Source organism: Barbatula barbatula (assembly GCF_947034865.1).
Source record: "Barbatula barbatula genome assembly, chromosome: 16".
Lineage (NCBI taxonomy): Eukaryota > Metazoa > Chordata > Actinopteri > Cypriniformes > Nemacheilidae > Barbatula > Barbatula barbatula.
In genome coordinates, this window is record NC_136779.1 from 16,488,491 (window position 1) to 16,516,110 (window position 27,620).

Here is a 27,620-nt window from a genome sequence, read left to right on the forward strand (position 1 = left end):
GAGCTGTTAGAATGTCAGAAACAAGCTTTCTGAGCTGAAAACTGCATTTTGTGACAGAGTGCATCAGTGAATGATGAGAATGTCAGTTTTGACAAAGAACACTGTTCATTACTAAAATGCTCTAATTGAGCTGTTAGAATGTCAGAAACAAGCTTTCTGAGCTGACAACTGCATTTTGTGACAAAAGGCATCAGTGGATGATGAGAATGTCAGTTTTGACAAAGAACACTGTTCATTACTAAATGCTCTAAGAAATGCTCTAATTGGAGCTGTTGGAATGTCAGAAACAAGCTTTCTGAGCTGAAAACTATATTTTGTGAAAAAAGGCATCAGTGGATGATGAGAAATTCAGTTTTGACAAAGAACACAGTTCATTACTGAAATGCTCTAATTGAGCTGTTAGAATGTCAGAAACAAGCTTTCTGAGCTGAAAACTGCATTTTGTGACAGAGTGCATCAGTGAATGATGAGAATGTCAGTTTTGACAAAGTACACTGTTCATTACTAAAATGCTCTAATTGGAGCTGTTGGAATGTCAGAAACAAGCTTTCTGAACTGAAAACTAAATTTTGTGAAAAAAGGCATCAGTGGATGATGAGAAATTCAGTTTTGACAAAGAACACAGTTCATTACAGAAATGCTCTAATTGAGCTGTTAGAATGTCAGAAACAAGCTTTCTGAGCTGAAAACTGCATTTTGTGACAGAGTGCATCAGTGAATGATGAGAATGTCAGTTTTGACAAAGAACCCAGTTCATTACTAAAATGCTCTAATTGAGCTGTTAGAATGTCAGAAACAAGCTTTCTGAGCTGACAACTGCATTTTGTGACAAAAGGCATCAGTGGATGATGAGAATGTCAGTTTTGACAAAGTACACTGTTCATTACTAAAATGCTCTAATTGAGCTGTTAGAATGTCAGAAACAAGCTTTCTGATCTGAAAACTGTATTTTGTGACAAAATGCATCAGAGGATGATGAGAAATCCAGTTTTGACAAAGAACACAGTCCATTACAGAAATGCTCTAGTTGAGCTGTTAGAATGTCAGAAACGAGCTTTCTGAGCTGAAAACTGCATTTTGTGACAAAGTGCATCAGTGGATGATGAGAATGTCAGTTTTGACAAAGAACACTGTTAATTACTAAAATGCTCTAATTGAGCTGTTTGAATGTCAGAAACAAGCTGTCTGAGCTGAAAACTGCATTTTGTGACAAAGTGCATCAGTGGATGATGAGAATGTCAGGTTTGACAAAGAACACTGTTCATTACTAAAATGCTCTAATTGAGCTGTTAGAATGTCAGAAACAATCTTTCTGAGCTGACAACTGCATTTTATGACAAAAGGCATCAGTGGATGATGAGAATGTCAGTTTTGACAAAGAACACTGTTCATTACTAAATGCTCTAATTGGAGCTGTTGGAATGTCAGAAACAAGCTTTCTGAGCTGAAAACTCTATTTTGTGAAAAAAGGCATCAGTGGATGATGAGAAATTCAGTTTTGACAAAGAACACAGTTCATTACTGAAATGCTCTAATTGAGCTGTTAGAATGTCAGAAACAAGCTTTCTGAGCTGAAAACTGCATTTTGTGACAGAGTGCATCGGTGAATGATGAGAATGTCAGTTTTGACAAAGTACACTGTTCATTACTAAAATGCTCTAATTGAGCTGTTAGAATGTCAGAAACAAGCTTTCTGATCTGAAAACTGTATTTTGTGACAAAATGCATGAGAGGATGATGAGAAATCCAGTTTTGACAAAGAACACTGTTAATTACTAAAATGCTCTAATTGAGCTGTTAGAATGTCGGAAACAAGCTGTCTGAGCTGAAAACTGCATTTTGTGACAAAAGGCATCAGTGGATGATGAGAATGTCAGTTTTGACAAAGAACACTGTTCATTACTAAATGCTCTAATTGGAGCTGTTGGAATGTCAGAAACAAGCTTTCTGAGCTGAAAACTATATTTTGCGAAAAAAGGCATCAGTGGATGATGAGAAATTCAGTTTTGACAAAGAACACAGTTCATTACAGAAATGCTCTAATTGGAGCTGTTGGAATGTCAGAAACAAGCTTTCTGAGCTGAAAACTATATTTTGTGAAAAAAGGCATCAGTGGATGATGAGAAATTCTGTTTTGACAAAGAACACAGTTCATTACAGAAATGCTCTAATTGAGCTGTTAGAATGTCAGAAACAAGCTTTCTGAGCTGAAAACTGCATTTTGTGACAAAAGGCATCATTGGATGATGAGAATGTCAGTTTTGACAAAGAACACAGTTCATTACTGAAATGCTCTAATTGAGCTGTTAGAATGTCAGAAACAAGCTTTCTGAGCTGAAAACTGCATTTTGTGACAGAGTGCATCAGTGAATGATGAGAATGTCAGTTTTGACAAAGAACACTGTTCATTACTAAAATGCTCTAATTGAGCTGTTAGAATGTCAGAAACAAGCTTTCTGATCTGAAAACTGTATTTTGTGACAAAATGCATTAGAGGATGATGAGAAATCCAGTTTTGACAAAGAACACTGTTAATTACTAAAATGCTCTAATTGAGCTGTTAGAATGTCGGAAACAAGCTGTCTGAGCTGAAAACTGCATTTTGTGACAAAAGGCATCAGTGGATGATGAGAATGTCAGTTTTGACAAAGAACACTGTTCATTACTAAATGCTCTAATTGGAGCTGTTGGAATGTCAGAAACAAGCTTTCTGAGCTGAAAACTATATTTTGCGAAAAAAGGCATCAGTGGATGATGAGAAATTCAGTTTTGACAAAGAACACAGTTCATTACAGAAATGCTCTAATTGAGCTGTTAGAATGTCAGAAACAAGCTTTCTGAGCTGAAAACTGCATTTTGTGACAAAAGGCATCAGTGGATGATGAGAATGTCAGTTTTGACAAAGAACACAGTTCATTACTGAAATGCTCTAATTGAGCTGTTAGAATGTCAGAAACAAGCTTTCTGAGCTGAAAACTGCATTTTGTGACAGAGTGCATCAGTGGATGATGAAAATGTCAGTTTTGACAAAGAACACTGTTCATTACTAAATGCTCTAATTGGAGCTGTTGGAATGTCAGAAACAAGCTTTCTGAGCTGAAAACTATATTTTGTGAAAAAAGGCATCAGTAGATGATGAGAAATTCAGTTTTGACAAAGAACACTGTTCATTACTAAAATGCTCTAATTGAGCTGTTAGAATGTCAGAAACAAGCTGTCTGAGCTGAAAACTGCATTTTGTGACAAAGTGCATCAGTGGATGATGAGAATGTCAGGTTTGACAAAGAACACAGTTCATTACTGAAATGCTCTAATTGAGCTGTTAGAATGTCAGAAACAAGCTTTCTGAGCTGAAAACTGCATTTTGTGAAAAAAGGCATCAGTGGATGATGAGAAATTCAGTTTTGACAAAGAACACTGTTCATTATTAAATGCTCTAAATGGAGCTGTTGGAATGTCAGAAACAAGCTTTCTGAGCTGAAAACTGCATTCTGTGACAAAGTGCATCAGTGAATGATGAGAATGTCAGTTTTGACAAAGAACACTGTTCATTACTGAAATGCTCTAATTGAGCTGTTAGAATGTCAGAAACAAGCTTTCTGAGCTGAAAACTGCATTTTGTGACAGAGTGCATCAGTGAATGATGAGAATGTCAGTTTTGACAAAGAACACTGTTCATTACTAAAATGCTCTAATTGAGCTGTTAGAATGTCAGAAACAAGCTTTCTGAGCTGACAACTGCATTTTGTGACAAAAGGCATCAGTGGATGATGAGAATGTCAGTTTTGACAAAGAACACTGTTCATTACTAAATGCTCTAAGAAATGCTCTAATTGGAGCTGTTGGAATGTCAGAAACAAGCTTTCTGAGCTGAAAACTATATTTTGTGAAAAAAGGCATCAGTGGATGATGAGAAATTCAGTTTTGACAAAGAACACAGTTCATTACTGAAATGCTCTAATTGAGCTGTTAGAATGTCAGAAACAAGCTTTCTGAGCTGAAAACTGCATTTTGTGACAGAGTGCATCAGTGAATGATGAGAATGTCAGTTTTGACAAAGTACACTGTTCATTACTAAAATGCTCTAATTGGAGCTGTTGGAATGTCAGAAACAAGCTTTCTGAACTGAAAACTATATTTTGTGAAAAAAGGCATCAGTGGATGATGAGAAATTCAGTTTTGACAAAGAACACAGTTCATTACAGAAATGCTCTAATTGAGCTGTTAGAATGTCAGAAACAAGCTTTCTGAGCTGAAAACTGCATTTTGTGACAGAGTGCATCAGTGAATGATGAGAATGTCAGTTTTGACAAAGAACCCAGTTCATTACTAAAATGCTCTAATTGAAATGTTACAATGTCAGAAACAAGCTTTCTGAGCTGACAACTGCATTTTGTGACAAAAGGCATCAGTGGATGATGAGAATGTCAGTTTTGACAAAGTACACTGTTCATTACTAAAATGCTCTAATTGAGCTGTTAGAATGTCAGAAACAAGCTTTCTGATCTGAAAACTGTATTTTGTGACAAAATGCATCAGAGGATGATGAGAAATCCAGTTTTGACAAAGAACACAGTCCATTACAGAAATGCTCTAGTTGAGCTGTTAGAATGTCAGAAACGAGCTTTCTGAGCTGAAAACTGCATTTTGTGACAAAGTGCATCAGTGGATGATGAGAATGTCAGTTTTGACAAAGAACACTGTTAATTACTAAAATGCTCTAATTGAGCTGTTTGAATGTCAGAAACAAGCTGTCTGAGCTGAAAACTGCATTTTGTGACAAAGTGCATCAGTGGATGATGAGAATGTCAGGTTTGACAAAGAACACTGTTCATTACTAAAATGCTCTAATTGAGCTGTTAGAATGTCAGAAACAAGCTTTCTGAGCTGACAACTGCATTTTATGACAAAAGGCATCAGTGGATGATGAGAATGTCAGTTTTGACAAAGAACACTGTTCATTACTGAAATGCTCTAATTGAGCTGTTAGAATGTCAGAAACAAGCTTTCTGAGCTGAAAACTGCATTTTGTGACAGAGTGCATCAGTGAATGATGAGAATGTCAGTTTTGACAAAGTACACTGTTCATTACTAAAATGCTCTAATTGAGCTGTTAGAATGTCAGAAACAAGCTTTCTGATCTGAAAACTGTATTTTGTGACAAAATGCATCAGAGGATGATGAGAAATCCAGTTTTGACAAAGAACATTGTTAATTACTAAAATGCTCTAATTGAGCTGTTAGAATGTCGGAAACAAGCTGTCTGAGCTGAAAACTGCATTTTGTGACAAAAGGCATCAGTGGATGATGAGAATGTCAGTTTTGACAAAGAACACTGTTCATTACTAAATGCTCTAATTGAGCTGTTAGAATGTCAGAAACAAGCTTTCTGAGCTGAAAACTATATTTTGCGAAAAAAGGCATCAGTGGATGATGAGAAATTCAGTTTTGACAAAGAACACTGTTCATTACTGAAATGCTCTAATTGAGCTGTTAGAATGTCAGAAACAAGCTTTCTGAGCTGAAAACTGCATTTTGTGACAAAAGGCATCAGTGGATGATGAGAATGTCAGTTTTGACAAAGAACACAGTTCATTACAGAAATGCTCTAATTGAGCTGTTAGAATGTCAGAAACAAGCTTTCTGAGCTGAAAACTGCATTTTGTGACAAATTGCATTAGTGGATGATGAGAATGTCAGTTTTGACAAAGAACACAGTTCATTACTGAAATGCTCTAATTGAGCTGTTAGAATGTCAGAAACAAGCTTTCTGAGCTGAAAACTGCATTTTGTGACAGAATGCATCAGTGAATGATGAGAATGTCAGTTTTGACAAAGAACACTGTTCATTACTAAAATGCTCTAATTGAGCTGTTAGAATGTCAGAAACAAGCTTTCTGAGCTGAAAACTGCATTTTGTGACAGAGTGCATCAGTGAATGATGAGAATGTCAGTTTTGACAAAGAACACTGTTCATTACTGAAATGCTCTAATTGAGCTGTTAGAATGTCAGAAACAAGCTTTCTGAGCTGAAAACTGCATTTTGTGACAAAAGGCATCAGTGGATGATGAGAATGTCAGTTTTGACAAAGAACACAGTTCATTACAGAAATGCTCTAATTGAGCTGTTAGAATGTCAGAACAAGCTTTCTGAGCTGAAAACTGCATTTTGTGACAAAAGGCATTAGTGGATGATGAGAATGTCAGTTTTGACAAAGAACACAGTTCATTACTGAAATGCTCTAATTGAGCTGTTAGAATGTCAGAAACAAGCTTTCTGAGCTGAAAACTGCATTTTGTGACAGAATGCATCAGTGAATGATGAGAATGTCAGTTTTGACAAAGAACACTGTTCATTACTAAAATACTCTAATTGAGCTGTTAGAATGTCAGAAACAAGCTTTCTGAGCTGAAAACTGCATTTTGTGACAAAGTGCATCAGTGAATGATGAGAATGTCAGTTTTGACAAAGAACCCAGTTCATTACTAAAATACTCTAATTGAGCTGTTAGAATGTCAGAAACAAGCTTTCTGAGCTGAAAACTGCATTTTGTGACAAAGTGCATCGGTGAATGATGAGAATGTCAGTTTTGACAAAGAACACTGTTCATTACTGAAATGCTCTAATTGAGCTGTTAGAATGTCAGAAACAAGCTTTCTGAGCTGACAACTGCATTTTGTGACAAAAGACATCAGTGGATGATGAGAATGTCAGTTTTGACAAAGAACACTGTTCATTACTAAATGCTCTAATTGGAGCTGTTGGAATGTCAGAAACAAGCTTTCTGAGCTGAAAACTATATTTTGTGAAAAAAGGCATCAGTGGATGATGAGAAATTCTGTTTTGACAAAGAACACAGTTCATTACAGAAATGCTCTAATTGAGCTGTTAGAATGTCAGAAACAAGCTTTCTGAGCTGAAAACTGCATTTTGTGACAAAAGGCATTAGTGGATGATGAGAATGTCAGTTTTGACAAAGAACACAGTTCATTACTGAAATGCTCTAATTGAGCTGTTAGAATGTCAGAAACAAGCTTTCTGAGCTGAAAACTGCATTTTGTGACAGAATGCATCAGTGAATGATGAGAATGTCAGTTTTGACAAAGAACACTGTTCATTACTAAAATGCTCTAATTGAGCTGTTAGAATGTCAGAAACAAGCTTTCTGAGCTGAAAACTGCATTTTGTGACAGAGTGCATCAGTGAATGATGAGAATGTCAGTTTTGACAAAGAACACTGTTCATTACTGAAATGCTCTAATTGAGCTGTTAGAATGTCAGAAACAAGCTTTCTGAGCTGAAAACTGCATTTTGTGACAAAAGGCATCAGTGGATGATGAGAATGTCAGTTTTGACAAAGAACACAGTTCATTACAGAAATGCTCTAATTGAGCTGTTAGAATGTCAGAAACAAGCTTTCTGAGCTGAAAACTGCATTTTGTGACAAAAGGCTTTAGTGGATGATGAGAATGTCAGTTTTGACAAAGAACACAGTTCATTACTGAAATGCTCTAATTGAGCTGTTAGAATGTCAGAAACAAGCTTTCTGAGCTGAAAACTGCATTTTGTGACAGAATGCATCAGTGAATGATGAGAATGTCAGTTTTGACAAAGAACACTGTTCATTACTAAAATGCTCTAATTGAGCTGTTAGAATGTCAGAAACAAGCTTTCTGAGCTGAAAACTGCATTTTGTGACAGAGTGCATCAGTGAATGATGAGAATGTCAGTTTTGACAAAGAACCCAGTTCATTACTAAAATGCTCTAATTGAGCTTTAAGAATGTCAGAAACAAGCTTTCTGAGCTGAAAACTGCATTTTGTGACAAAGTGCATCGGTGAATGATGAGAATGTCAGTTTTGACAAAGAACACTGTTCATTACTGAAATGCTCTAATTGAGCTGTTAGAATGTCAGAAACAAGCTTTCTGAGCTGACAACTGCATTTTGTGACAAAAGACATCAGTGGATGATGAGAATGTCAGTTTTGACAAAGAACACTGTTCATTACTAAATGCTCTAATTGGAGCTGTTGGAATGTCAGAAACAAGCTTTCTGAGCTGAAAACTATATTTTGTGAAAAAAGGCATCAGTGGATGATGAGAAATTCTGTTTTGACAAAGAACACAGTTCATTACAGAAATGCTCTAATTGAGCTGTTAGAATGTCAGAAACAAGCTTTCTGAGCTGAAAACTGCATTTTGTGACAAAAGGCATCATTGGATGATGAGAATGTCAGTTTTGACAAAGAACACAGTTCATTACTGAAATGCTCTAATTGAGCTGTTAGAATGTCAGAAACAAGCTTTCTGAGCTGAAAACTGCATTTTGTGACAGAGTGCATCAGTGAATGATGAGAATGTCAGTTTTGACAAAGTACACTGTTCATTACTAAAATGCTCTAATTGAGCTGTTAGAATGTCAGAAACAAGCTTTCTGATCTGAAAACTGTATTTTGTGACAAAATGCATCAGAGGATGATGAGAAATCCAGTTTTGACAAAGAACACTGTTAATTACTAAAATGCTCTAATTGAGCTGTTAGAATGTCGGAAACAAGCTGTCTGAGCTGAAAACTGCATTTTGTGACAAAAGGCATCAGTGGATGATGAGAATGTCAGTTTTGACAAAGAACACTGTTCATTACTAAATGCTCTAATTGGAGCTGTTGGAATGTCAGAAACAAGCTTTCTGAGCTGAAAACTATATTTTGCGAAAAAAGGCATCAGTGGATGATGAGAAATTCAGTTTTGACAAAGAACACAGTTCATTACAGAAATGCTCTAATTGAGCTGTTAGAATGTCAGAAACAAGCTTTCTGAGCTGAAAACTGCATTTTGTGACAAAAGGCATCAGTGGATGATGAGAATGTCAGTTTTGACAAAGAACACAGTTCATTACTGAAATGCTCTAATTGAGCTGTTAGAATGTCAGAAACAAGCTTTCTGAGCTGAAAACTGCATTTTGTGACAGAGTGCATCAGTGGATGATGAGAATGTCAGTTTTGACAAAGAACACTGTTCATTACTAAATGCTCTAATTGGAGCTGTTGGAATGTCAGAAACAAGCTTTCTGAGCTGAAAACTATATTTTGTGAAAAAAGGCATCAGTGGATGATGAGAAATTCAGTTTTGACAAAGAACACTGTTCATTACTAAAATGCTCTAATTGAGCTGTTAGAATGTCAGAAACAAGCTGTCTGAGCTGAAAACTGCATTTTGTGACAAAGTGCATCAGTGGATGATGAGAATGTCAGGTTTGACAAAGAACACAGTTCATTATTGAAATGCTCTAATTGAGCTGTTAGAATGTCAGAAACAAGCTTTCTGAGCTGAAAACTGCATTTTGTGACAAAGTGCATCAGAGGATGATGAGAAATTCAGTTTTGACAAACAACACAGTTCATTACTGAAATGCTCTAGTTGAGCTGTTAGAATGTCAGAAACGAGCTTTCTGAGCTGAAAACTGCATTTTGTGAAAAAAGGCATCAGTGGATGATGAGAAATTCAGTTTTGACAAAGAACACTGTTCATTACTAAATGCTCTAAATGGAGCTGTTGGAATGTCAGAAACAAGCTTTCTGAGCTGAAAACTGCATTTTGTGACAAAGTGCATCAGTGAATGATGAGAATGTCAGTTTTGACAAAGAACACTGTTCATTACTGAAATGCTCTAATTGAGCTGTTAGAATGTCAGAAACAAGCTTTCTGAGCTGAAAACTGCATTTTGTGACAAAAGGCATCAGTGGATGATGAGAATGTCAGTTTTGACAAAGAACACTGTTCATTACTAAAATGCTCTAATTGAGCTGTTAGAATGTCAGAAACAAGCTTTCTGAGCTGACAGCTGCATTTTGTGACAAAAGGCATCAGTGGATGATGAGAATGTCAGTTTTGACAAAGAACACTGTTCATTACTAAATGCTCTAAGAAATGCTCTAATTGGAGCTGTTGGAATGTCAGAAACAAGCTTTCTGAGCTGAAAACTATATTTTGTGAAAAAAGGCATCAGTGGATGATGAGAAATTCAGTTTTGACAAAGAACACTGTTCATTACTAAAATGCTCTAATTGAGCTGTTAGAATGTCAGAAACAAGCTGTCTGAGCTGAAAACTGCATTTTGTGACAAAGTGCATCAGTGGATGATGAGAATGTCAGGTTTGACAAAGAACACAGTTCATTATTGAAATGCTCTAATTGAGCTGTTAGAATGTCAGAAACAAGCTTTCTGAGCTGAAAACTGCATTTTGTGACAAAGTGCATCAGAGGATGATGAGAAATTCAGTTTTGACAAACAACACAGTTCATTACTGAAATGCTCTAGTTGAGCTGTTAGAATGTCAGAAACGAGCTTTCTGAGCTGAAAACTGCATTTTGTGAAAAAAGGCATCAGTGGATGATGAGAAATTCAGTTTTGACAAAGAACACTGTTCATTACTAAATGCTCTAAATGGAGCTGTTGGAATGTCAGAAACAAGCTTTCTGAGCTGAAAACTGCATTTTGTGACAAAGTGCATCAGTGAATGATGAGAATGTCAGTTTTGACAAAGAACACTGTTCATTACTGAAATGCTCTAATTGAGCTGTTAGAATGTCAGAAACAAGCTTTCTGAGCTGAAAACTGCATTTTGTGACAAAAGGCATCAGTGGATGATGAGAATGTCAGTTTTGACAAAGAACACTGTTCATTACTAAAATGCTCTAATTGAGCTGTTAGAATGTCAGAAACAAGCTTTCTGAGCTGACAGCTGCATTTTGTGACAAAAGGCATCAGTGGATGATGAGAATGTCAGTTTTGACAAAGAACACTGTTCATTACTAAATGCTCTAAGAAATGCTCTAATTGGAGCTGTTGGAATGTCAGAAACAAGCTTTCTGAGCTGAAAACTATATTTTGTGAAAAAAGGCATCAGTGGATGATGAGAAATTCAGTTTTGACAAAGAACACAGTTCATTACAGAAATGCTCTAATTGAGCTGTTAGAATGTCAGAAACAAGCTTTCTGAGCTGAAAACTGCATTTTGTGACAGAGTGCATCAGTGAATGATGAGAATGTCAGTTTTGACAAAGAACACTGTTCATTACTAAAATGCTCTAATTGAGCTGTTAGAATGTCAGAAACAAGCTTTCTGAGCTGAAAACTGCATTTTGTGACAGAGTGCATCAGTGAATGATGAGAATGTCAGTTTTGACAAAGAACACTGTACATTACTAAATGCTCTAATTGGAGCTGTTGGAATGTCAGAAACAAGCTTTCTGAGCTGAAAACTATATTTTGTGAAAAAAGGCATCAGTAGATGATGAGAAATTCAGTTTTGACAAAGAACACAGTTCATTACAGAAATGCTCTAATTGAGCTGTTAGAATGTCAGAAACAAGCTTTCTGAGCTGAAAACTGCATTTTGTGACAAAAGGCATCAGTGGATGATGAGAATGTCAGTTTTGACAAAGAACACAGTTCATTACTGAAATGCTCTAATTGAGCTGTTAGAATGTCAGAAACAAGCTTTCTGAGCTGAAAACTGCATTTTGTGACAGAGTGCATCAGTGAATGATGAGAATGTCAGTTTTGACAAAGTACACTGTTCATTACTAAAATGCTCTAATTGAGCTGTTAGAATGTCAGAAACAAGCTTTCTGAGCTGAAAACTGCATTTTGTGACAAAATGCATTAGAGGATGATGAGAAATCCAGTTTTGACAAAGAACACAGTCCATTACAGAAATGCTCTAGTTGAGCTGTTAGAATGTCAGAAACGAGCTTTCTGAGCTAAAAACTGCATTTTGTGACAAAGTGCATCAGTGGATGATGAGAATGTCAGTTTTGACAAAGAACACTGTTCATTACTAAAATGCTCTAATTGAGCTGTTAGAATGTCAGAAACAAGCTTTCTGAGCTGACAACTGCATTTTGTGACAAAAGGCATCTGTAAGATTATTACTTTGTCTAGATAATAGCTTTTACGAGTTGATGAGTCTAGTCGATGGAACAATCAGAAGAACCGAGCAGCCCGGGGACCAAGAATGAAACAGACACCGAAGTACAGTTCACTCAAAGTCAAAGTTTATTCCAAATGGGTTCAGTTTATATATATGCAAAAGAGGAAGTGAGATTTGGGCTCAAATCCTTCACATTGGTGCACAGCACATATATCACACATTGTTAGTTATTCCTGTCTAGGATAATTTATTAGTGCTTGGTTAAATGTCCGGTGCCACTTATAACACACCATGAGATACATCCTTTTAAGGAAGCATATATCATCTGAGGAAACATATATTATCCTCCTAGGTTACTTACAGCGAGTAAATGTATGGGAACCATGGCATTCATGGGAACCATCAACGACCAAGATTTTAGAATCTCACAATGGCCACTTTAAGACCAACAGTCTTACAAATAACCATGTACCCCTATATAATAGTTAAAACATATATTCAAAATAGTTAGTTCTCTTTTTATCACAGTTTCATTTCCTTTTTTGTTATATTGCGTCTCCCAATATAAACCTATGCTTATTGCTGTTATCCCAACAAGTGCTAGAATACCAGTTATTCTATTCATCCCCCACATTCCTCAAGTTATATTTGCTTTCAGGAAATGTGGAAATACTCTGGGTTAGGTGGCAACGCTTGGGTCTTCGTTTTTACTCTTATTTCCCCTTCGATTTTCTCAAATGAGTATAGAACTATTTGGCCATCTTGTTCATATTTCAGTATTATCCGTAAATGAGTTTGAGCTTCGTCCAATGCGTTTATCACTGTCCCAATAATTAATGTGCCAAATTCAACAAAAGCATCACCAATAGTGCACTCATTGAAAGAGTCATTGTCGAATATATCCATAAGACATGTGAATAGATCAATTTGGCCCTTAGTGTACTTCAGGGGTATTAGGGGGTCGGCACTGTTGACTCAATGGGCCATCTATCTTCTTGCTTTGGGTGGCCCCCACCTCACGAAAGGTAGTTCTTTCCTCAGCGTAGTCAGTGCCTCACCCACCCTAAAATACAGTAAGGTGAATCCCCTTTTGGGATTCTATGTTAAATTGGAGCTTGCCTGCTCTCCTGAAGAACACAACTTCAATCTCGAAGCGTGTATCCACTGTGGCTGGTAATCTGTCAGAACTCCTGTCCGGGTTACGGCAATTACAGTTGCTGGTCCATGGTACTTTGGTTCTCCAACCTTAGTGGGCTTCAGACTTTTCACGAACACTCTTTGTCCTGGAACAAAACTATGAGTGGGGTTTTCTGAGGGCAGAGGAAGACACAGGGAAACATCAGCACATATAGAATTTAGCTTTTCGACAAGGGAAGTCACGTAGTCCTCCTGGATCACCTGCATGTCACCTAAGGAAGAAATGCCGGCGCGGCCTTTGACCCACGGGGTCGGGAAAGGCCTACCCATTAGCACCTCGAAAGGTGATAACTTGGTAGTGGAAGATGCGGTCATCCGTATTTCGGTTAACACGGCGGGCAACAAATCTACCCATTTTCTCCCCGTCTCGAGTGCGGCTTTCGTTAGGCGAGTCTTTAGCGTGCGATTGCATCGTTCTACGACTGCTGAGCTCTGCGGATGATACGGAATGTTGAAGTGCCAATCAATAGACAAAGCTTTTGCTAGGAGCTGTGTCACCTTTGACGTAAATGGCGTCCCGTTATCGCTTTCGATAGTCGAAATTATTCCATAACGCGGTATTATCTCCTTCGTTAAGATCTTTACTACCGTTTTAGCATCCTCTTTCGCGCATGGAAATGCTTCTGGCCACTTTGAGAATCGGTCAATGATGACCAAAAGATATTTTAGATTTCCTACCGGCGGCATATGAGTAAAATCGATCTGTACATGTTGGAACGGTGATTCTGGGTGTGGCAACGCATCATGCTTAATTGCTTTGTGCGGATTTACCTGCGCACATGTTAGACATGCGTCCAAAACGAGTTTTGCCGTTTTATGCACATCAGCAATGCAATATAATTGATTAATTGCCTGAACAACTTTTGCACAGCTTGTATGAGACAAACCATGGTAGTGCCTTATTAGAATAATTAATCCTAACTTTGGTATTGCAATTCTACCCTTTTCATCTCTTATGATCCCCCTTTCGTCCGGAGCACAACCACTTTTGCTCCAATGCTCCAAATCTGCCTGTGTCGGTTGACTTTGTACAATTTTGATGTCGATATCTGGTATATTCGTTATGTGCACGGTCATTGCTATCTGTGTTTCATCTTTTTGGTGAAACGGTGATTTAATCTGACTTCTGGCTGCTGTCTTTGCAGCTTCATCAGCCCTGCGGTTCCCTAACGTTTGTTCATCCTCCCCTAAGGCATGACCTTTGACCTTCACTATGGCCACTTCCAACGGGAGCTGAACTGCTTCCGTTAGCTGCCCTATCAGATTAGCATGTGCTATGGGCTTACCATCGGCTGTTTTGAAACTTCTTGCTTCCCACATTTTAGCATAATGGTGAAGCACACTCCACGCGTACTTGGAGTCTGTGTAAATTGTTGCTCGCTTCTCTGTCATTAGTTCACAGGCCCTTATTAATGCTACCAATTCTGCCGCTTGAGCCGAATTGTAGTCTAAAGCAAAAGCCTCAATTACTTCGCCTGAGTCTGAAACTACAGCATAGCCACAAAGGTAGACACCATCATAGGGCTTTGAACAAGACCCATCAACATAGATGTGTTCCCCCCCATCCAGGGGCGTATCCAACAGATCGACCCTGGAAGAACAAGAGGTTGTCAGTTCAAAGATGCAATCATGATCAATAGTCAAATCTGTTATCTCCATAACACCTAAAAGTCCCAGCAAAGCAGGGTTAATGCTTGCTGTCGTTTGTATACTAAGATTTCGTGTAGCCAGCAGAATAGCCTCATACCCTGAGCGCCTTTGCGCTGTCATGTGCTGTGTCTGCATGTTGTGTAAAATAGCGCCGACCTGATGCGACGCATACAATGTCATTGGGTGTGATAAAACAGTTTTCTCCGCCATCTGCACAATCAGAGCAGCTGCAGCCACAGCACGAAGACATGCTGGCATACCTGTGACTATGTTATCTAATTTCTTAGACAGATATGCTACTGGTCTATATGCGGAACCATGCAGTTGCACCAGGACACCTACAGCTACACCCTCCGTCTCCCTAGCATGCAAGTGAAAAGGCTTGGTATAGTCTGGTAAACCCAGTGCTGGTGCTTTAATGATGGCTGCTTTCAATGCATCAAAATGTTCATCTGCCTCAGCAGTCCAATCCAGACGTGTGTTTGGCGGAGTTTTGTGATCAATCAGACCTCTCAGGTGCCTGTCGTGGATCGCACAATCAGGTATCCATGATCTACAATAGTTCACTAGTCCCAGAAAACTTTGGAGCTGCTGTACTGTCCGTGGGGACTTAATGCTTCTTATCAACTGGATCCTGTCTGTGGATATTGCTCTGAGGCCCTGCAACAGTACATGACCTAAGTAATTCACCTTAGTCTGGACCCATTGCAGTTTTTCTTTCGAGGCCTTGAAACCTGCGTCCGCAAGCACATTGCAAACAATCACAGATGCTTTTTCACAGTCCTCCTCCGTCTCTCCTGACACCAGGATATCATCTGCAAACTGAAGCACACACACCGATGATGGCAAATCAGTCATTCTTGCCAAAGTTTTGTGCACTGCTGCCGAAAAGACAGCGGGTGAGTCTGCATAACCCTGTGCAAGGCGTGTCCATGAATATTGTTGCCCTCTATATGTAAAAGCTAACAATGGCTGAGTCTCCGGGTGTACCGGCACAGAGAAAAAAGCTGCACACAAATCAATGACAGTAAAATACTTGTGTGAGTAAGGTACCGAATTCATAACAGTCGGAACATCAGGCACAATTGGTGCCAGTGGTATAATCAATTGATTGATAGCCCTCAAGTCTTGAGTTAATCGCCAAGTTTTTCCATCGGCTTTCACTACAGGGTTAATTGGTGTGTTGTATGGTGAATGTGTTGGTTGGAGGACACCCTGCTGGACAAAATTTTCAATCAAAGGCTTAATACCTTCCTCTTTATCTTTTGACAAAGGGTATTGTTTAATGTAAACAGGCTTAGTTGTTTTAAGCTTTGCTTTATATGGTTCCATGTCAATGAAACCAGTGTCATCCTTGAACTGAGACCATAACAAAGGGTTAATCATGGAGTCCACCCGTGCAGGCATACTGCCACAGGAAACAGGCGTGTGTGAGTCACTTGCCTGCTCACATGTCGGTAATGGATCGATGGATGCCTGTAAACTGGACAGAAAAGAGAAAACAACTTGTTTTTTAGTAAATTTAATATCCATGCCCAATTTATGCATCATATCACGACCTAAAAGGTTCAGCGGAGCCCCAGGTATAATGGTGAACTTGTGAAAAAATGGTTTAACACCTGAAGCTTTAACCTCCAAGAGAGGTGTCACATGACATGCAATGTCAGTTCCTGTTATTCCCACAGAGTGAATTATTTGGTTAGTTATGGGACCCTCATATTCTTTAGATGTCATTGATGAAGCATCTGCACCTGTATCAAGCAAAAATGTTTGAGGCTGCCCATTCACCATAAGGGTAAAGTAAGGCAAATCCTCTCCGCTATTTGAGAATGTTAAGGTCATCATACATAATTCTGAACTGACTTCACTCTGTGGGCATCCCTATGCTTGGTTTGGGTGCCATTGGGTATGATATGTGGCACCCGAGTTCTCGTTTCCTCGCTGTGGTGGACGTCTCCTATCATCAGAGTCATGCTCTGCAGGACGTGCTGGGGGCTGTGTATCCCCCGAGTTCACTTTAGGTTCATTCTGCCTCTGCAACTGCCAGCAGTCTCGTCTAAAGTGTCCCTTTCTACCACAATGGAAACATGTCATATCTGACTTCCCTTTTTGGTGAGCCCTTGATGGTTTGAGCTCGGGGTTAGAAGTTTGATTGCGGTTATACTTCCCCTTTTTCTGGTGCCCTGTAAACATAGCATTTTCTACTTTTACAGTGAAACCACCTGATGCATCTAACTCCCTTATTCGCTTTCCTAGAGCTTCTACGGTCATTTCGTGCAAATTCGATGTGGTGATTCTGATCAATTGCGCTTGCTTCGCATTCATGTTATTCAACATCGTGTTAATAAACAGAGGCTTTAATTCATTAGTCAATGGCAATTTAGAATCATCGGTCCACGCCCTCTGAAAGCGCACAAAAAATTCAGACACTGATTCTTTCGGTTTTTGCTTAGTACTGGCAGCAAACGATAAATCTTGTCTGCTTCCGAGACGTTCATCGAGAAAAACTCTCAATTCTGCGAAAAAGGTGTCAACATTAACAGCTTTTTCCCAAAAGAATTCATGTGGGTTTTGCGATGTGCCACTGCCTGTAATTTTATCATTGTCGGGTGATAACGTGGGGCATTTTTGAATTATCATTTGTTCAGTTATATCCCCTTCGAGTGTTCTCAGTAAAACTGCTCTGAAATCACTCCCTGAAAAATGCGCATATTTTGTGTGCGTCTTTAAAACAGTCACATATTTTCCCACTTCTTGTGGGGACGGTAAGCTTTTACAAATTGATTCCATATCAGACATTTTTAACGGTCTTATATTTACGTTATTACCGGCCCGAATCCAAACCATTGAATTCTGAGATGCGCCACGCGCATCTGTTTCAACCTGTGACAGTTTGACTGTCTTTTTTCCAGATCTAACGCTTTCACTCGCTTTGCGCTGTGCGCTCGGTCGAATGGTGTCGGAACTGATTTTCAGACAAGTTGTCTGCGACACAGGGGCTGACGGCAATGTTTCGGGCTGGCAAAAAGCGGAGTATGATGGCGGCTTTTCAGATAAACCTTGCTTTGCAACATAAGCAAGCATTTGTTTTTTCTCAGGACCTTCGTCCCACACCTTTTTAAAATCCTTCCATACAGCGTAAGCTTTAAGCATGTATGTATAATCCCAGTTCGGGTCACCCCATCCTTCTTTCACCATACTTTTTGCCAGTTCGATTCCGTCATCGGAAAATGAACCGTCCCTTGGATACGGCGTATCAATTTGCGGTGTCATTTTCTCTGACCACCCTGCGAGATTACTGACATATGGTTCGACATAAAAACCTTGATCATTTCTATACATAAATGCGTTTGGCATTTCGCCAGGCAATGGTCTCGAAACCGAATTTCCCATCTTTCACTTCAAAAATTGCAGTAAAGCGAATAATGCAGAAATCAAAATAAAAATAGCAGCAATGGAAACTTGAATGAGTTTCCCTTTGTTAGAGTAGTGTTTTTGGATTAGTTTTTAGGAACCTTTGAATGCTCAATCGACCAACTGTTTCAACTATATTGCATGTATCGTATTGTGACCGTGGGTGAATCGGTTCACCTTCTTTTTCTGGGTGCTTACGTTGTGAGCTCTCGCGCGACTTCCCGAGAATCACGGTCGCCCCTCTTTGCACCTTCTTTTTCAGTCACAATATATCAACATGCGATACCAGTTTAACAATTTTGTTTCTGTTCAATGATTCAAATATTAATTTTTGTTTCTCTGAACAATTTTTTCTGAACCAACAAATCTGTTTCTGAATGCCAAAAGCTCTGTTTCTGACTGCCAAGCTGCACCGCGATCAATATCAACAGTTTGATCAGAACTGTATTTTTACTTGTGCGTTAATAGCTGTCCAACAACTACTGTTGTCCGACGCCACGGAACAACAATGGAATTTAAACCATTCCACTAACATAAGTATTAGAACCTATTTCGTCTCTCTACGAAATATCAAACACAAAAATCCTACAGGGTAAGCGTCATATTTACTTCAACCAAAATTTGTCAATCAAATATTTGTCAAAGAAATATTTTAAAACACTTACCCTTTTAATTGTAGGTCTGTGCCCGATCGTCGGTGCGCCTGTTGCCTCAGCTCAGCTTTGGTCACTTGGTTCGAAGAGGTTTTCCCCCTTTCACGGCACGAGCCCCCAAATTGTAAGATTATTACTTTGTCTAGATAATAGCTTTTACGAGTTGATGAGTCTAGTCGATGGAACAATCAGAAGAACCGAGCAGCCCGGGGACCAAGAATGAAACAGACACCGAAGTACAGTTCACTCAAAGTCAAAGTTTATTCCAAATGGGTTCAGTTTATATATATGCAAAAGAGGAAGTGAGATTTGGGCTCAAATCCTTCACATTGGTGCACAGCACATATATCACACATTGTTAGTTATTCCTGTCTAGGATAATTTATTAGTGCTTGGTTAAATGTCCGGTGCCACTTATAACACACCATGAGATACATCCTTTTAAGGAAGCATATATCATCTGAGGAAACATATATTATCCTCCTAGGTTACTTACAGCGAGTAAATGTATGGGAACCATGGCATTCATGGGAACCATCAACGACCAAGATTTTAGAATCTCACAGCATCAGTGGATGATGAGAATGTCAGTTTTGACAAAGAACACTGTTCATTACAGAAATGCTCTAATTGAGCTGTTAGAATGTCAGAAACAAGCTTTCTGAGCTGAAAACTGCATTTTGTGACAAAAGGCATCAGTGGATGATGAGAATGTCAGTTTTGACAAAGAACACTGTTCATTACTAAAATGCTCTAATTGAGCTGTTAGAATGTCAGAAACAAGCTTTCTGAGCTGAAAACTGCATTTTGTGACAGAGTGCATCAGTGAATGATGAGAATGTCAGTTTTGACAAAGAACCCAGTTCATTACTAAAATGCTCTAATTGAGCTGTTAGAATGTCAGAAACAAGCTTTCTGAGCTGAAAACTGCATTTTGTGACAGAGTGCATCAGTGGATGATGAGAATGTCAGTTTTGACAAAGTACACTGTTCATTACTAAAATGCTCTAATTGAGCTGTTAGAATTTCAGAAAGAAGCTTTCTGAGCTGAAAACTGCATTTTGTGACAAAAGGCATCAGTGGATGATGAGAATGTCAGTTTTGACAAAGAACACTGTTCATTACTGAAATGCTCTAATTGAGCTGTTAGAATGTCAGAAACAAGCTTTCTGAGCTGAAAACTGCATTTTGTGACAAAAGGCATCAGTGGATGATGAGAATGTCAGTTTTGACAAAGAACACAGTTCATTACAGAAATGCTCTAATTGAGCTGTTAGAATGTCAGAAACAAGCTTTCTGAGCTGAAAACTGCATTTTGTGACAAAAGGCATTAGTGGATGATGAGAATGTCAGTTTTGACAAAGAACACAGTTCATTACTGAAATGCTCTAATTGAGCTGTTAGAATGTCAGAAACAAGCTTTCTGAGCTGAAAACTGCATTTTGTGACAGAATGCATCAGTGAATGATGAGAATGTCAGTTTTGACAAAGAACACTGTTCATTACTAAAATGCTCTAATTGAGCTGTTAGAATGTCAGAAACAAGCTTTCTGAGCTGAAAACTGCATTTTGTGACAGAGTGCATCAGTGAATGATGAGAATGTCAGTTTTGACAAAGAACCCAGTTCATTACTAAAATGCTCTAATTGAGCTGTTAGAATGTCAGAAACAAGCTTTCTGAGCTGAAAACTGCATTTTGTGACAGAGTGCATCAGTGGATGATGAGAATGTCAGTTTTGACAAAGTACACTGTTCATTACTAAAATGCTCTAATTGAGCTGTTAGAATTTCAGAAAGAAGCTTTCTGAGCTGAAAACTACATTTTGTGACAAAAGGCATCAGTGGATGATGAGAATGTCAGTTTTGACAAAGAACACTGTTCATTACTGTAATGCTCTAATTGAGCTGTTAGAATGTCAGAAACAAGCTTTCTGAGCTGACAACTGCATTTTGTGACAAAAGGCATCAGTGGATGATGAGAATGTCAGTTTTGACAAAGAACACTGTTCATTACTGAAATGCTCTAATTGAGCTGTTAGAATGTCAGAAACAAGCTGTCTGAGCTGAAAACTGCATTTTGTGACAAAGTGCATCAGTGGATGATGAGAATGTCAGTTTTGACAAAGAACACAGTTCATTACTGAAATGCTCTAATTGAGCTGTTAGAATGTCAGAAACAAGCTTTCTGAGCTGAAAACTGCATTTTGTGACAAAGTGCATCGGTGAATGATGAGAATGTCAGTTTTGACAAAGAACACTGTTCATTACTGAAATGCTCTAATTGAGCTGTTAGAATGTCAGAAACAAGCTTTCTGAGCTGACAACTGCATTTTGTGACAAAAGACATCAGTGGATGATGAGAATGTCAGTTTTGACAAAGAACACTGTTCATTACTAAATGCTCTAATTGGAGCTGTTGGAATGTCAGAAACAAGCTTTCTGAGCTGAAAACTATATTTTGTGAAAAAAGGCATCAGTGGATGATGAGAATGTCAGTTTTGACAAAGAACACTGTTCATTACTAAATGCTCTAAGAAATGCTCTAATTGGAGCTGTTGGAATGTCAGAAACAAGCTTTCTGAGCTGAAAACTATATTTTGCGAAAAAAGGCATCAGTGGATGATGAGAAATTCAGTTTTGACAAAGAACACAGTTCATTACAGAAATGCTCTAATTGAGCTGTTAGAATGTCAGAAACAAGCTTTCTGAGCTGAAAACTATATTTTGCGAAAAAAGGCATCAGTGGATGATGAGAAATTCAGTTTTGACAAAGAACACTGTTCATTACTGAAATGCTCTAATTGAGCTGTTAGAATGTCAGAAACAAGCTTTCTGAGCTGAAAACTGCATTTTGTGACAAAAGGCATCAGTGGATGATGAGAATGTCAGTTTTGACAAAGAACACAGTTCATTACAGAAATGCTCTAATTGAGCTGTTAGAATGTCAGAAACAAGCTTTCTGAGCTGAAAACTGCATTTTGTGACAAAAGGCATTAGTGGATGATGAGAATGTCAGTTTTGACAAAGAACACAGTTCATTACTAAAATGCTCTAATTGAGCTGTTAGAATGTCAGAAACAAGCTTTCTGAGCTGAAAACTGCATTTTGTGACAGAATGCATCAGTGAATGATGAGAATGTCAGTTTTGACAAAGAACACTGTTCATTACTAAAATGCTCTAATTGAGCTGTTAGAATGTCAGAAACAAGCTTTCTGAGCTGAAAACTGCATTTTGTGACAGAGTGCATCAGTGAATGATGAGAATGTCAGTTTTGACAAAGAACACTGTTCATTACTAAAATGCTCTAATTGAGCTGTTAGAATGTCAGAAACAAGCTTTCTGAGCTGAAAACTGCATTTTGTGACAAAAGGCATCAGTGGATGATGAGAATGTCAGTTTTGACAAAGAACACAGTTCATTACAGAAATGCTCTAATTGAGCTGTTAGAATGTCAGAAACAAGCTTTCTGAGCTGAAAACTGCATTTTGTTACAAAAGGCATCAGTGGATGATGAGAATGTCAGTTTTGACAAAGAACACAGTTCATTACTGAAATGCTCTAATTGAGCTGTTAGAATGTCAGAAACAAGCTTTCTGAGCTGAAAACTGCATTTTGTGACAGAATGCATCAGTGAATGATGAGAATGTCAGTTTTGACAAAGAACACTGTTCATTACTAAAATGCTCTAATTGAGCTGTTAGAATGTCAGAAACAAGCTTTCTGAGCTGAAAACTGCATTTTGTGACAGAGTGCATCAGTGAATGATGAGAATGTCAGTTTTGACAAAGAACCCAGTTCATTACTAAAATGCTCTAATTGAGCTGTTAGAATGTCAGAAACAAGCTTTCTGAGCTGAAAACTGCATTTTGTGACAGAGTGCATCAGTGAATGATGAGAATGTCAGTTTTGACAAAGAACCCAGTTCATTACTAAAATGCTCTAATTGAGCTGTTAGAATGTCAGAAACAAGCTTTCTGAGCTGAAAACTGCATTTTGTGACAAAGTGCATCGGTGAATGATGGGAATGTCAGTTTTGACAAAGAACACTGTTCATTACTGAAATGCTCTAATTGAGCTGTTAGAATGTCAGAAACAAGCTTTCTGAGCTGACAACTGCATTTTGTGACAAAAGACATCAGTGGATGATGAGAATGTCAGTTTTGACAAAGAACACTGTTCATTACTAAATGCTCTAATTGGAGCTGTTGGAATGTCAGAAACAAGCTTTCTGAGCTGAAAACTATATTTTGTGAAAAAAGGCATCAGTGGATGATGAGAAATTCTGTTTTGACAAAGAACACAGTTCATTACAGAAATGCTCTAATTGAGCTGTTAGAATGTCAGAAACAAGCTTTCTGAGCTGAAAACTGCATTTTGTGACAAAAGGCATCATTGGATGATGAGAATGTCAGTTTTGACAAAGAACACAGTTCATTACTGAAATGCTCTAATTGAGCTGTTAGAATGTCAGAAACAAGCTTTCTGAGCTGAAAACTGCATTTTGTGACAGAGTGCATCAGTGAATGATGAGAATGTCAGTTTTGACAAAGTACACTGTTCATTACTAAAATGCTCTAATTGAGCTGTTAGAATGTCAGAAACAAGCTTTCTGATCTGAAAACTGTATTTTGTGACAAAATGCATCAGAGGATGATGAGAAATCCAGTTTTGACAAAGAACACTGTTAATTACTAAAATGCTCTAATTGAGCTGTTAGAATGTCGGAAACAAGCTGTCTGAGCTGAAAACTGCATTTTGTGACAAAAGGCATCGGTGGATGATGAGAATGTCAGTTTTGACAAAGAACACTGTTCATTACTAAATGCTCTAATTGGAGCTGTTGGAATGTCAGAAACAAGCTTTCTGAGCTGAAAACTATATTTTGCGAAAAAAGGCATCAGTGGATGATGAGAAATTCAGTTTTGACAAAGAACACAGTTCATTACAGAAATGCTCTAATTGAGCTGTTAGAATGTCAGAAACAAGCTTTCTGAGCTGAAAACTGCATTGTGTGACAAAAGGCATCAGTGGATGATGAGAATGTCAGTTTTGACAAAGAACACAGTTCATTACTGAAATGCTCTAATTGGAGCTGTTGGAATGTCAGAAACAAGCTTTCTGAGCTGAAAACTATATTTTGCGAAAAAAGGCATCAGTGGATGATGAGAAATTCAGTTTTGACAAAGAACACAGTTCATTACAGAAATGCTCTAATTGAGCTGTTAGAATGTCAGAAACAAGCTTTATGAGCTGAAAACTGCATTGTGTGACAAAAGGCATCAGTGGATGATGAGAATGTCAGTTTTGACAAAGAACACAGTTCATTACTGAAATGCTCTAATTGAGCTGTTAGAATGTCAGAAACAAGCTTTCTGAGCTGAAAACTGCATTTTGTGACAGAGTGCATCAGTGGATGATGAGAATGTCAGTTTTGACAAAGAACACTGTTCATTACTAAATGCTCTAATTGGAGCTGTTGGAATGTCAGAAACAAGCTTTCTGAGCTGAAAACTATATTTTGTGAAAAAAGGAATCAGTGGATGATGAGAAATTCAGTTTTGACAAAGAACACTGTTCATTACTAAAATGCTCTAATTGAGCTGTTAGAATGTCAGAAACAAGCTGTCTGAGCTGAAAACTGCATTTTGTGACAAAGTGCATCAGTGGATGATGAGAATGTCAGGTTTGACAAAGAACACAGTTCATTACTGAAATGCTCTAATTGAGCTGTTAGAATGTCAGAAACAAGCTTTCTGAGCTGAAAACTATATTTTGTGAAAAAAGGCATCAGTGGATGATGAGAAATTCAGTTTTGACAAAGAACACTGTTCATTACTAAAATGCTCTAATTGAGCTGTTAGAATGTCAGAAACAAGCTTTCTGAGCTGAAAACTGCATTTTGTGACAAATTGCATCAGAGGATGATGAGAAATTCAGTTTTGACAAACAACACAGTTCATTACTGAAATGCTCTAGTTGAGCTGTTAGAATGTCAGAAACGAGCTTTCTGAGCTGAACACTGCATTTTGTGAAAAAAGGCATCAGTGGATGATGAGAAATTCAGTTTTGACAACGAACACTGTTCATTACTAAATGCTCTAAATGGAGCTGTTGGAATGTCAGAAACAAGCTTTCTGAGCTGAAAACTGCATTTTGTGACAAAGTGCATCAGTGAATGATGAGAATGTCAGTTTTGACAAAGAACACTGTTCATTACTGAAATGCTCTAATTGAGCTGTTAGAATGTCAGAAACAAGCTTTCTGAGCTGAAAACTGCATTTTGTGACAGAGTGCATCAGTGAATGATGAGAATGTCAGTTTTGACAAAGAACACTGTTCATTACTAAAATGCTCTAATTGAGCTGTTAGAATGTCAGAAACAAGCTTTCTGAGCTGACAACTGCATTTTGTGACAAAAGGCATCAGTGGATGATGAGAATGTCAGTTTTGACAAAGAACACTGTTCATTACTAAATGCTCTAAGAAATGCTCTAATTGGAGCTGTTGGAATGTCAGAAACAAGCTTTCTGAGCTGAAAACTATATTTTGTGAAAAAAGGCATCAGTGGATGATGAGAAATTCAGTTTTGACAAAGACCACAGTTAATTACAGAAATGCTCTAATTGAGCTGTTAGAATGTCAGAAACAAGCTTTCTGAGCTGAAAACTATATTTTGTGAAAAAAGGCATCAGTGGATGATGAGAAATTCAGTTTTGACAAAGAACACAGTTCATTACAGAAATGCTCTAATTGAGCTGTTAGAATGTCAGAAACAAGCTTTCTGAGCTGAAAACTGCATTTTGTGACAGAGTGCATCAGTGAATGATGAGAATGTCAGTTTTGACAAAGAACACTGTTCATTACTAAAATGCTCTAATTGAGCTGTTAGAATGTCAGAAACAAGCTTTCTGAGCTGAAAACTGCATTTTGTGACAGAGTGCATCAGTGAATGATGAGAATGTCAGTTTTGACAAAGAACACTGTACATTACTAAATGCTCTAATTGGAGCTGTTGGAATGTCAGAAACAAGCTTTCTGAGCTGAAAACTATATTTTGTGAAAAAAGGCATCAGTAGATGATGAGAAATTCAGTTTTGACAAAGAACACAGTTCATTACAGAAATGCTCTAATTGAGCTGTTAGAATGTCAGAAACAAGCTTTCTGAGCTGAAAACTGCATTTTGTGACAAAAGGCATCAGTGGATGATGAGAATGTCAGTTTTGACAAAGAACACAGTTCATTACTGAAATGCTCTAATTGAGCTGTTAGAATGTCAGAAACAAGCTTTCTGAGCTGAAAACTGCATTTTGTGACAGAAGTGCATCAGTGAATGATGAGAATGTCAGTTTTGACAAAGTACACTGTTCATTACTAAAATGCTCTAATTGAGCTGTTAGAATGTCAGAAACAAGCTTTCTGAGCTGAAAACTGTATTTTGTGACAAAATGCATCAGAGGATGATGAGAAATCCAGTTTTGACAAAGAACACAGTCCATTACAGAAATGCTCTAGTTGAGCTGTTAGAATGTCAGAAACGAGCTTTCTGAGCTAAAAACTGCATTTTGTGACAAAGTGCATCAGTGGATGATGAGAATGTCAGTTTTGACAAAGAACACTGTTCATTACTAAAATGCTCTAATTGAGCTGTTAGAATGTCAGAAACAAGCTTTCTGAGCTGACAACTGCATTTTGTGACAAAAGGCATCAGTGGATGATGAGAATGTCAGTTTTGACAAAGAACACTGTTCATTACAGAAATGCTCTAATTGAGCTGTTAGAATGTCAGAAACAAGCTTTCTGAGCTGAAATCTGCATTTTGTGACAAAAGGCATCAGTGGATGATGAGAATGTCAGTTTTGACAAAGAACACAGTTCATTACTGAAATGCTCTAATTCAGCTGTTAGAATGTCAGAAACAAGCTTTCTGAGCTGAAAACTGCATTTTGTGACAGAGTGCATCAGTGAATGATGAGAATGTCAGTTTTGACAAAGTACACTGTTCATTACTAAAATGCTCTAATTGAGCTGTTAGAATGTCAGAAACAAGCTTTCTGAGCTGAAAACTGTATTTTGTGACAGAGTGCATCAGTGAATGATGAGAATGTCAGTTTTGACAAAGTACACTGTTCATTACTAAAATGCTCTAATTGAGCTGTTAGAATGTCAGAAACAAGCTTTCTGAGCTGAAAACTGTATTTTGTGACAAAATGCATCAGAGGATGATGAGAAATCCAGTTTTGACAAAGAACACAGTCCATTACAGAAATGCTCTAGTTGAGCTGTTAGAATGTCAGAAACGAGCTTTCTGAGCTAAAAACTGCATTTTGTGACAAAGTGCATCAGTGGATGATGAGAATGTCAGTTTTGACAAAGAACACTGTTCATTACTAAAATGCTCTAATTGAGCTGTTAGAATGTCAGAAACAAGCTTTCTGAGCTGACAACTGCATTTTGTGACAAAAGGCATCAGTGGATGATGAGAATGTCAGTTTTGACAAAGAACACTGTTCATTACTAAATGCTCTAAGAAATGCTCTAATTGGAGCTGTTGGAATGTCAGAAACAAGCTTTCTGAGCTGAAAACTATATTTTGTGAAAAAAGGCATCAGTGGATGATGAGAAATTCAGTTTTGACAAAGACCACAGTTAATTACAGAAATGCTCTAATTGAGCTGTTAGAATGTCAGAAACAAGCTTTCTGAGCTGAAAACTATATTTTGTGAAAAAAGGCATCAGTGGATGATGAGAAATTCAGTTTTGACAAAGA